Source organism: Rattus norvegicus, chromosome 15, assembly GCF_036323735.1.
Source record: "Rattus norvegicus strain BN/NHsdMcwi chromosome 15, GRCr8, whole genome shotgun sequence".
Lineage (NCBI taxonomy): Eukaryota > Metazoa > Chordata > Mammalia > Rodentia > Muridae > Rattus > Rattus norvegicus.
This window is the reverse complement of record NC_086033.1, coordinates 46,456,924-46,466,548: the sequence shown is the minus strand read 5'-3', so window position 1 is coordinate 46,466,548 and position 9,625 is coordinate 46,456,924. Positions and strand designations below refer to the sequence as shown.

Below are 9,625 nucleotides of genomic sequence, written 5' to 3'. Positions count from 1 at the left end.
TTGAAGCATTCACTGGATATATAGATATTACAAAGCAACACATCTCCTGGTGCTTCTAGGTCATTTGTGTCTTCTAATTAATATATAAATCTATTCTAATAGATTGCTGAACGCATCATACATCTGGTTCTTGTTCTATAGTGTTAGCATATTAGATCACTCAGATTTCTAATAATAAATGTTGTGAACATGGTGGGTTATCAAGAATAAAAGTGATACTCCTTGCAGTTCCTGAGAATTAGAGTATCACAGGTCAGTGGATTCCGTTTAGAGGGAGACACTTTATTGTAGACTCCTGTCATTTATGCTGTGTCTCCATAGCATAGGAAGGGGTGGGACAGACATCCAGGTCTTCTCTAATGAGGGGGATAATCCACACATGTGAGATCTGACTTTGCGACTAACACTTTCCAAAGAAACAACTTGGCACTATTACTACAAGTCTAGAATATCAGGGTACGAATTTTAGTAGAGGCAGAAATGACTTTCTCATGTCTCATGATGCAGATGTCCCAGATATCGTGCATGTACATGTGCATGTGCATGTGTGTTTTGCACAAAAGCTGAAGGATTCCAGTGTCCTGCACTGTCATTCTCTGACTTATTCCCTTGAGACAGTGTCTCATTGAATCTGGAGCTAAGCTGGAGGCTGTTGACCCACCGCTATCAGCCTATCCCCACCATCCTCCACAGCACTGAGGTTATAGGCTCTTAAGTGACCAGATGGGTGCTGAGGATTTGAACTCAGGTCCTCATGCTTGCTTCTATGCCACCTGCCACCACTGCCACCAAATGGCAAAAGGGACTTGATCTCATTGTAGTCCTTCTGGCACAATTTGGTCAGTTTCTCGAGGAAAACAAGGTCCTTTCCCTCTTAGTCCTTACACAGAGGGTTGGCATGGAGGAGAGAATGTGGTGCAAATGTCCAAATGGCAGTAGTTCTGGTGAGATGGTAAGGGAGGGGGAGATAGGGATGTACCCAGAAGCCCCTGTTCTTCCCAGAGCTCCCCCCTGCACCCCTCCCGCCTGCCCTCTCTCCACAGAGTACTTTCCACCCATCAGCTCAGCAACTCCTTCACTTCTGCACTCTCCACACAAATCATGAGCTTCCTCTCTGTATTTCCCTCCTTAGGTCAAACCCTTTCCTCTACAAACAACTTTCACAAATGCACCATGCTCGTACGTTCTCACTCCTGCCCTGCAAGCACTTGTGAAGCATATATTTTTCGCTTCTTAATTTTCATTTTAATAGCATTTCAATACACAAGATAAATATCTCTACGTTAAATCAGATAGCCATATTATCTTATATTTCTCAAATATTTAAACATAATTTCCTTATAAAGTGTTTTCCATCTGCCACCCACATTTTTCATAAGTCCAAGATATGCACATGCACATATATATCCTCATGTACATTCCCCCAGAGGTTTGTGCCTGCATCTTAAGGTTGTACTCATTCACCACACTGTCTCATTCAAGATGAGGTGATGATAAAATGAATAATGGTCAGGAGTGACAGCTCGGGCTTGTATTCTAGCACTCAGGAATCTGAGTCAGAAGGATCATACAAGTTAAAATCAGCCAAGACTACAAAGAAGACCCTACCTCAAAGATCCCAAGTAGATGCATAAAATAAAAACGACTAGCAATCTTCATCGAGAAGCTTTGAGGCAGACCTGGGAAGCTCATTGCAAAGATTATTTCTTAATTGAAGTTGTAGAAAATAGTAAATATTTTATAAATAAACACCATATAGCCTATCCCTGCTTGCCAAGGTTTCATTAAATGTAGTTAGAATTGTAAAACTTCATAGGCATAATGAGAGAATTCAGCAGAGCTTCCTTCTGCTCCTCTCCTGCCTCCCTGTCCCGAGACAAGTGACAGGCTGCATCTGTGCTACTCTTTCTCTTGTGTGTTATTGAAACTCATCTATAGGCTATGTGAATACACAATATAGGGTTGTGGATAATAAGTAACACAATTGTGTTGTACTCTTTCAAATCCTAACGCTATAAGATCATGCCTTTCCATTTCTTTCCCAACTTAAAAGAATTTTTTCAAGTTTTTATCTGTAGGTTTGGGGGAATCAGATTTATTGGGTTGGAAACATTATCTTCTGATGGACTCTAGCTTTCAGGAGGCCCTGGGTTCAACCCCTAGCATCGACAAAGAGCAAACACAAGGAAGCAGGGAAGTTTTCTTCCATTCCTAACTCGCTAAGAAATTTACAATGAATTTTTATGAATTAATTTTGTGTGACAACTTTAATATCACAAATCTGTTCCTTTTATTCTTTAAATCTTGTGGATTATATTTGCGTATTTTCTAATGTTGAACATCCTGTGCTTGAGAGTTAGAAGAGGATGGATGGATGGATGGATGGATGGATGGATGGATGGATGGATGGATGGATGGATGGATAGGCGGGTGGATGGATGGGTGGATGGATGGGTAGATAGATGTTAAACAGACTGACGGACAGAGATAATGACATAGACAGGTAGCAAAGAGGTAGGTGGATAGATGTAAGCACAGATCTAAATCTATGTTTAATAACAGAGGTCTGCCCACCCCTGCCTCTCCTGTGTGTGGAGTAAAGGTGTGCGCATCCACGCATGGCTTATTTCCATCATTCTTAAAAGTCCTTCCATGCATTCTGCTTTTCCTGATTTTATCCTGCCCTTCGGTGCCCTCTAGTCACCTGTCACTCAATCAATGTATTGCTGTTCCTCAGTGCCCACGTTTATGCAGTTAGTTGTGGGAGGCAGAAAGAACCAGGGGTGTCAACACCATAGCTAACTGGAAGGTTCCAGCCAGCAGACTTCCTTTTCTAATGTGTAAGCAGAATCACATAGGCCCAGCCCACACGCAGGGAGGCCGAAAGAAGGCAATGCATGTAGACCATCTCGTTGCTGGGAGACTAATGATAGACTGTGTTTGGCAGTTCCACAGTCTGTTTATTTTCAAGGTCTTAATCTTGAGTCCTAGATTACCAAGTGAAAACAGCTTTATGTTTTAATGCTTCTGTGAGTTGTTTTCTTTATGCATTGTGGATCATTCTGGGTTTCTTTTGGTGGAAAGGAATTCTGCTTTCCAACCTATAAGCTTAAGATATGGAATCTCACAGTACAACTCACTGGTGCCCTGCTCTTCCGTAATGGGTGGTATCCTCTCCCCAGCTTCCCAGAGATTCATAATTAGAGCTAGGTAGTTATAAGTGATAAAGGGTTGTCCTGCTGGCCCAAACAATTGGTCAACCCACAAAACAAGGGACAGATTCATTTTACAGTTTACACTATGATGATGATGATGATGATGATGATTAGTAGTAGTAGTAGTAGTAGTAGTAGTAGTAGTAGTAGTAGTAGTAGTATTTGACTTGGCTGGGGAATGGGAGCAGAGAATTTCATAAAAAAGGTGAACTGGGGTTGGAGATTTAGCTCAGTGGTAGAGCGCTTGCCTAGCGAGCGCAAGGCCCTGGGTTCGGTCCCCAGCTCCGAAAAAAAGAAAAAAAAAAGGTGAACTGCTCAAGTAGACACCAATTAGCTAATTGCAAGCTCAGTGTGGATGAGCTTGAAAAGCTAAGGTTTTGAGCAAACTTGTGAGACGTAGGATATTAGCATGTGAGGTCTAGATTCTGTCAAACCCTTCACAGATGGTCCAGGTAATCCATGTATGGCTTTGACTGTGGATCCGATTGGTTTAGGAAGCACTAGGCTGGGATGTCTTGGTTTGGAGCTGTTGAGTTATGGTGATGTAGTTTATTTATTCTATTTTATATTGTGTTTATACTTTCCAGACTGACCTCAAATTTCTGCACTCTTAGAGAGTCTTCTGTTTCCAGAGTACAGGGAACAAAGCATCCAGGATACAGGATTAATTTGTGTAGAGGTCCCTGACAATATCACATGATATGTATTAACTAGTCAAGGGCTGATGTGATGGCACAGTGGTAGAACTGAGCTAGACTCCACCTGACCAGAAGTAGAAGGAGAAAATTGACTCTCTCTACCCCAACAAGTTTGCCTCTGATTACACTCACACTCTAGCATGCACGCCCTCCATAAATAAACAAACAAATTAATTAATTACTATTTTTTAAAACAGGCAAGTAACTAGGTCGGTTTTTTTAAAGGAATTTTTTATGCTTTATCTAATAGCACTTTTAACTTTGTTACCCGAAAGCCTAACTTGTTCCCGAGTGCCACAATACCACCCTCTAGTGGTCAAAGCCATACAGTGCAGTATGAGTTCACCCCCAGATCGTAAGGAATGTGTTGAAGATTTCCAGAAACAACCTACTCTCTCTCAAAAACCAGAGTACCTGGATGAGCACCCTGCAAAACAAAACTGTCACTTGTAGAAGTCTGGGTGCTCAGTTTATGTAGTAAAGGAAATAGTCACCCCGCTTCTCTCCAAAGGCTCATCAAGGTGGCAATTATCCTGTCAGATTTCAGGAGGATCTTATATCAATATAAAAGATACAGCTCGAATTTCTCTCTTTTTCTAGTGCTGCTAACATAGATCAGAGTTCACGATGTTTCAAATTAATTTTGATGTAAAAATAAGCTTCTCATTGAGGAGTTAGTTAATTTATACGTCAACTTTAGGGCCATAGACTGCCTTAGCAAAAACAAACAAAAAATATATTTTTCTCCAGAATTTACAAAATCTTGTGGGAATTTACAAAATTCACCTGGAGCCCTTATGAGATGTACTCTTCATTATTTACGTCTCAGGGTCAGTTTTATTTTGATGCATAAATTTTTTCAAGAGGAAGGCAGTGGGGGAGGGTTAAGCCTATGACACTAATGATTCCTTTTGCCCTATCTCTCCACCTCTATTCTGGAACTTGGAGATCTTTCTCCTTCTTAGCCACCTGTAAGCCACCTTCTCACTCCATGAATAGAGACTTAGACACTGAGAGCACAGGACTACAAATGGAATTGTTTATCCAGCAACATCCATATGTTCTGTTCAATATCTACAGTGGATATTAATTTATAAGAACTGCTTTCAGCCACTTACTGAGTCTGTAAATGACTATCAGAACACACATGCGTTACTGTGGGGTGCAAGCATAGATGATATAAACGTGCATAATTTAAGATTATAGCTATGCATTAGCTTGGATTGTAAACGTTGATTAGTGGGAACTCCAAGGTAAGCAAGGTCAATTGTTACATTGTTCTCTTAAAGGCAGATTAGACAGGTAGGTTGAGCGCTTAGTAGGACAGCAGTTCTAACTCTTAAGTGACCACAAGTTATATCATGAACCCTGGCTGCAGGATTGGAGAGATGGCTCAGTAGTACTGAGTTCAATTCCCAACAACTACATGATGGCTTACCAACCCTGGCTGCAAGTTCAGCAAAAGTTCTAGTCTCTTAGAACGTTAGGGACATTTCCATAATATCACATCACCATGGCTTTTTTTTTCTTGGATATGCTCGAATGGCTCAGTTCAGTATTAAATCTGTAGAACCATTTGAGGACAAAGGAAGAGCTGAACTGGAGATGCCAAGGGAAACTGCCTGTGACTGGCCTGATTAGAACTGTTGGGAGCAGGACGAGAGCTTGCGGTGCAGGTGGCCCCACCCATGCTTAGAGTGAACCCTGATGAGAGATGGGAAGGGGGAGACTGTGAGAAAGCCTGTTCCCCTCGCTTCACAGCCAAGTATCTAGGATGCAGACCTGGCGGCATGGGTCACACTCATTCACAGGCTTGTCTGGCTCTATTAGACTAGCTGTTGAGAGATTGTCCTCTGAACTTCTGGAGAAGAAAGCGAACATCTATTCACCCCAGACAGGGCAACAGTGACAAATCAAAGAAGCAAAATTATTTCACCCAAGTCTAACTTAGTGAAAAGCTTAAAGAGTTTAATTAGGATTATTGGCTGTAGAATAGGCAGGTTTTGAGCGGCCATACTACTGAAGAAAATGCCTTCCTCATTCTCAGAATTGCCTATAAATCCTCAGGGATATGTGGGCTCATAAAATTCCATGGTTATGGGATAATAATGAACCCAATCTTATGCAGTTCTCATGGAGACAGTCACAGAGGCAGGCAATTTGAGGGAAAGAAAGAAAGAGACAGACAGACAGAAAGCAGCCATGCCATGTCCATGGGGACAGTGTTCCACAAAGATCGTGATGTGCTCTGGAGCTTTTGTGATGGACTGAAGGCTTCAGTTTCATGTCTATTATAAGGACTGCCACAGAGTCATCAGCCACAGTGAGCCTGGCACTAGTCTGTCCTAACAGATTGTTTAACTTACCCCATTGTAAGGGCCAGGAAAGATGTTTGGGATGTTTAGTACTCCTCTGGCCCAAGGCATAGCAGATTCCTTTAAACCCACGCTCTTGTTCTGCATTCTTCTTGGCCTTTCTATAAGAAGTGTCTTACAGATCAACACATCTGCCATAAAGGCCAAACTCGTCAATATTGACCAAAGGGCATATGCCTGATTCTGACCTCAGCTACATGTTTCTGTTATGCCTTTTTCACATGATTTCAACTGAGACTGAGGTGTATCACAGGCAATGAGCAGAGGAATAGAGGCACTTCATAACTTGCTTTCTTCTTTCATCTATTAAAAGCCTGCTGTGTACCAGGTACTGCACCATGCACTTAAAGTGAAGAAGCCCTTGTCCTTGGAGAGTTTAAAATCAAAATAAAAGGAAACATAAAAGAATGCCAACCTTTCATATGGCAGGTGCTGTGGTAGCACTGACAATGGTATTGTTAACCAGCTTAAGGATGGGCGCAGGAGGAGCAGGGGAGGCATCTAAGGTCATGACAGCCAGCACCCACCAAATGTCCACTTCCTAATTTGGTAAAAATTTTCCTATGAATTATTTAATTGCTTGGGCACCTGCCCCAGCAGTTGACAGGGTTCCCAAGAGGAAATAAAAAGTCAGAGGGTGGGGTGGAGAGATGACTCAGTGGTTAAGAGGACTGATTGCTCTTCCAGAGGTCCTGAGTTCAATTCCCAGCAAGCACATGGTGACTCACAACCATCTGTAATGGGATCCGATGCCCTCTTCTGGTGTGTCTGAAGACAACTACAGTGTGTGTGTGTGTGTGTGTGTGTGTGTGTGTGTGTGTGTGTGTGTGTGTGTATAAAATAAATCTTTAAAAAATTAAGTCAGGGAGTGAAGTAAGTTGGGCACGGTGGTCAGAGGAATCTTGCACCTCTGGCTGACTAGCAATCAGGTTGCTTCTTTATTTACACAGGTTTCACAGAACATGGACAGACTAGTGATTATCCAAAAAATATAGGTTATACCATTTTGTCTCCGGACATGTGTTTCATTTTTCATTGTATATGTGGCATTACATGTATAATTAGAAAGTACACATAGAACAGATTTCATTTTCATTATCAATCCTATAACTCCAATTCAAAGAATCTAAGAAAAGTCCTTACCAAAGTAATGCATTCATTATGTGACAGCCTGCTTTCAGGCTGACAGCATTTGCGATTTGAAAGCACACTAGACAAACAGGAAATACCTTTTTATGAATAGCAAATACTGACTCCTTTATTTCTATCCTTTTCTCATCTATACGATTAAGTAGGAAAAGTTATTCTAGTAACTCTATCTCATTTACTGAGTTCTATTCCTCCAGGGGCATACCCTGTATGATCCTCTATCTTTAAGCTACATTTTCAGAGAGTTCTAAGTGCATTGTCAAAAGAGGCCTTGAATCTATTACCAAGTCTCCTGGCCAGTTGGAGTTCATCAACTATCTCTAAGTTCACCCTGTTCCAGTTACACTGTTTGAGAGAAGATCCCCGGAGTCACGGTCTCATAAAGAAATCCTAGCGTCTGTGTGATTATCTGTGCTTATCATGATCTCCAGGACATAAGACTTCCAAATAGGACCAGAAAAGGCTACTTCCCGAAAAACAGAAGGTATAGTACGTTTAGGACTTTCTAAAGAGACTCAGACATAATTTTTCTCGAGAAAAGACATAAAATTACTCCTAATGCAGAAAGTCCATAAGAATGCAACACGCAGAGGCCAAAACCTAAAACTGAGAGACAAAATGACAGCACTCACAGCACTGGCTCAGCTTCACTGGAATTGCATCCAACAGCTGTGCTGGCTTCCTGACCTTTGCCATTTCCAGTGGACATGGCTGTGCCATTTAGTCCCAACAGCCACCGTATGTAAAGTCTCTTCTCATAGCCTCATTGAATAGATGACAAACAGATGTGCCTGAAGTTAGAGTCACAGGGACAGAACTCTGTGTGGTCTATGACATCGAAGTCAACGGGGTTTCACCAGCATGCTGTATTAATTCTACCTATGTCCAGAGGTTGAGAGACATTGAGCCTTAGTCTATGAATAGCCAGCGGCCAGGTCAATGTGGGAAGATGTTTCAAATAAAAAAGTGACATATTCAAAGGCCTGGAGATAGAAGTGGTGAGGAGTTTGGAGGAAAGAGATGTTTTTAGAGTACTGGAAAACACCCAGATCCAGGAATGGAGGCTCAGCCAACATCTGCCTGCAAAAGCCTTCCCATCATGCTCTTGTCAGCACTACTGATGACTGACACACACATAATAATAGTAATAGTAATAGTAATAATAATAATAATAATATGTATCTATTAGCTTGCTGTAATGTTTCATTATATGAATATTTAGAATCCTTTGCATTGGAAGCATTGGGGTTTTTTTCTACTATGAAAATGTAGGCCTTTTCTGGTGGCGGTGCTGCGTGGTGAGGATCCCTTGTTCATACTTATAGCTATGCCATCCAAGGGTCTGCTGCAGTCCGTGCAAGTCTTTGGACGAAAGAAGACAGCCAGAGCTGTGGCCCACTGCAAACGAGGAAATAGGCTCATCAAGGTGAATGGACGTCCCCTGGAGATGATCGAGCCGCTCAGGCTTCAAAACAAGTTATTGGAGCCTGTTTTGCTTCTGGGCAAGGAGAGATTTGCTGGTGTGGATATCCAGGTCCATGTGAAGGGTGGTGGTCATGTGGCCCAAATTTATGCTATCCGGCAGTCCATCTCAAAAGCCCTGATGGTTTATTACCAAAATTATGTGGATAAGCCTCTAAGAAGGATATCAAAGATATCCTCATTCAGTACAATCTGATCCTGTTTGCAGCTGACTCCCGTCGCTGCAAATCCAAAAAGTTTGGCGGTCCTAGTGCCCATGCCCGGTACCAGAAATCCTATTGATAAGCCACTCTCAAGGATCAGGGTTTACCTTTGTAATAAACATCCTAGGACTTTAAAAAAAAGAAAAAAAGAAAATGTGGACTAAGTAGATGTTAACGATAGCATTTTTTAAATATATCTTAATTGACACATGTCTTGGGTTGCAATATGACATTTCAATATGCAATAATGATCAAACCACCTGGAAGGTCTATCTCTCTAGACTTTTATCAGTTCTTTGGATTAAAAAATCCTGTCTTTGGAGATTTTCAAATATGCAATAACTTGTTGATTGTAATCTTTAGTGGTGTGAGACTTGACCTTTCTTTCTCCCGATGGTCTGTTTAAAGAGTTTCCATTCCTAAAAATAAAAATAAAATAAATAAATTAGAAAGGGGAGTAATCCAGTATACTTCACCACAAAAGCTCCCATGACCCCTGAGAG

General features: G+C 41.5%; 1 pseudogene; it reads left to right on the top strand.

The window, feature by feature from the left end:
• Window positions 1-8,749: 8,749 nt before the first annotated feature.
• On the top strand, window positions 8,750-9,201 carry Rps16-ps5 (ribosomal protein S16, pseudogene 5; annotated as a pseudogene).
• Window positions 9,202-9,625: the final 424 nt, after the last annotated feature.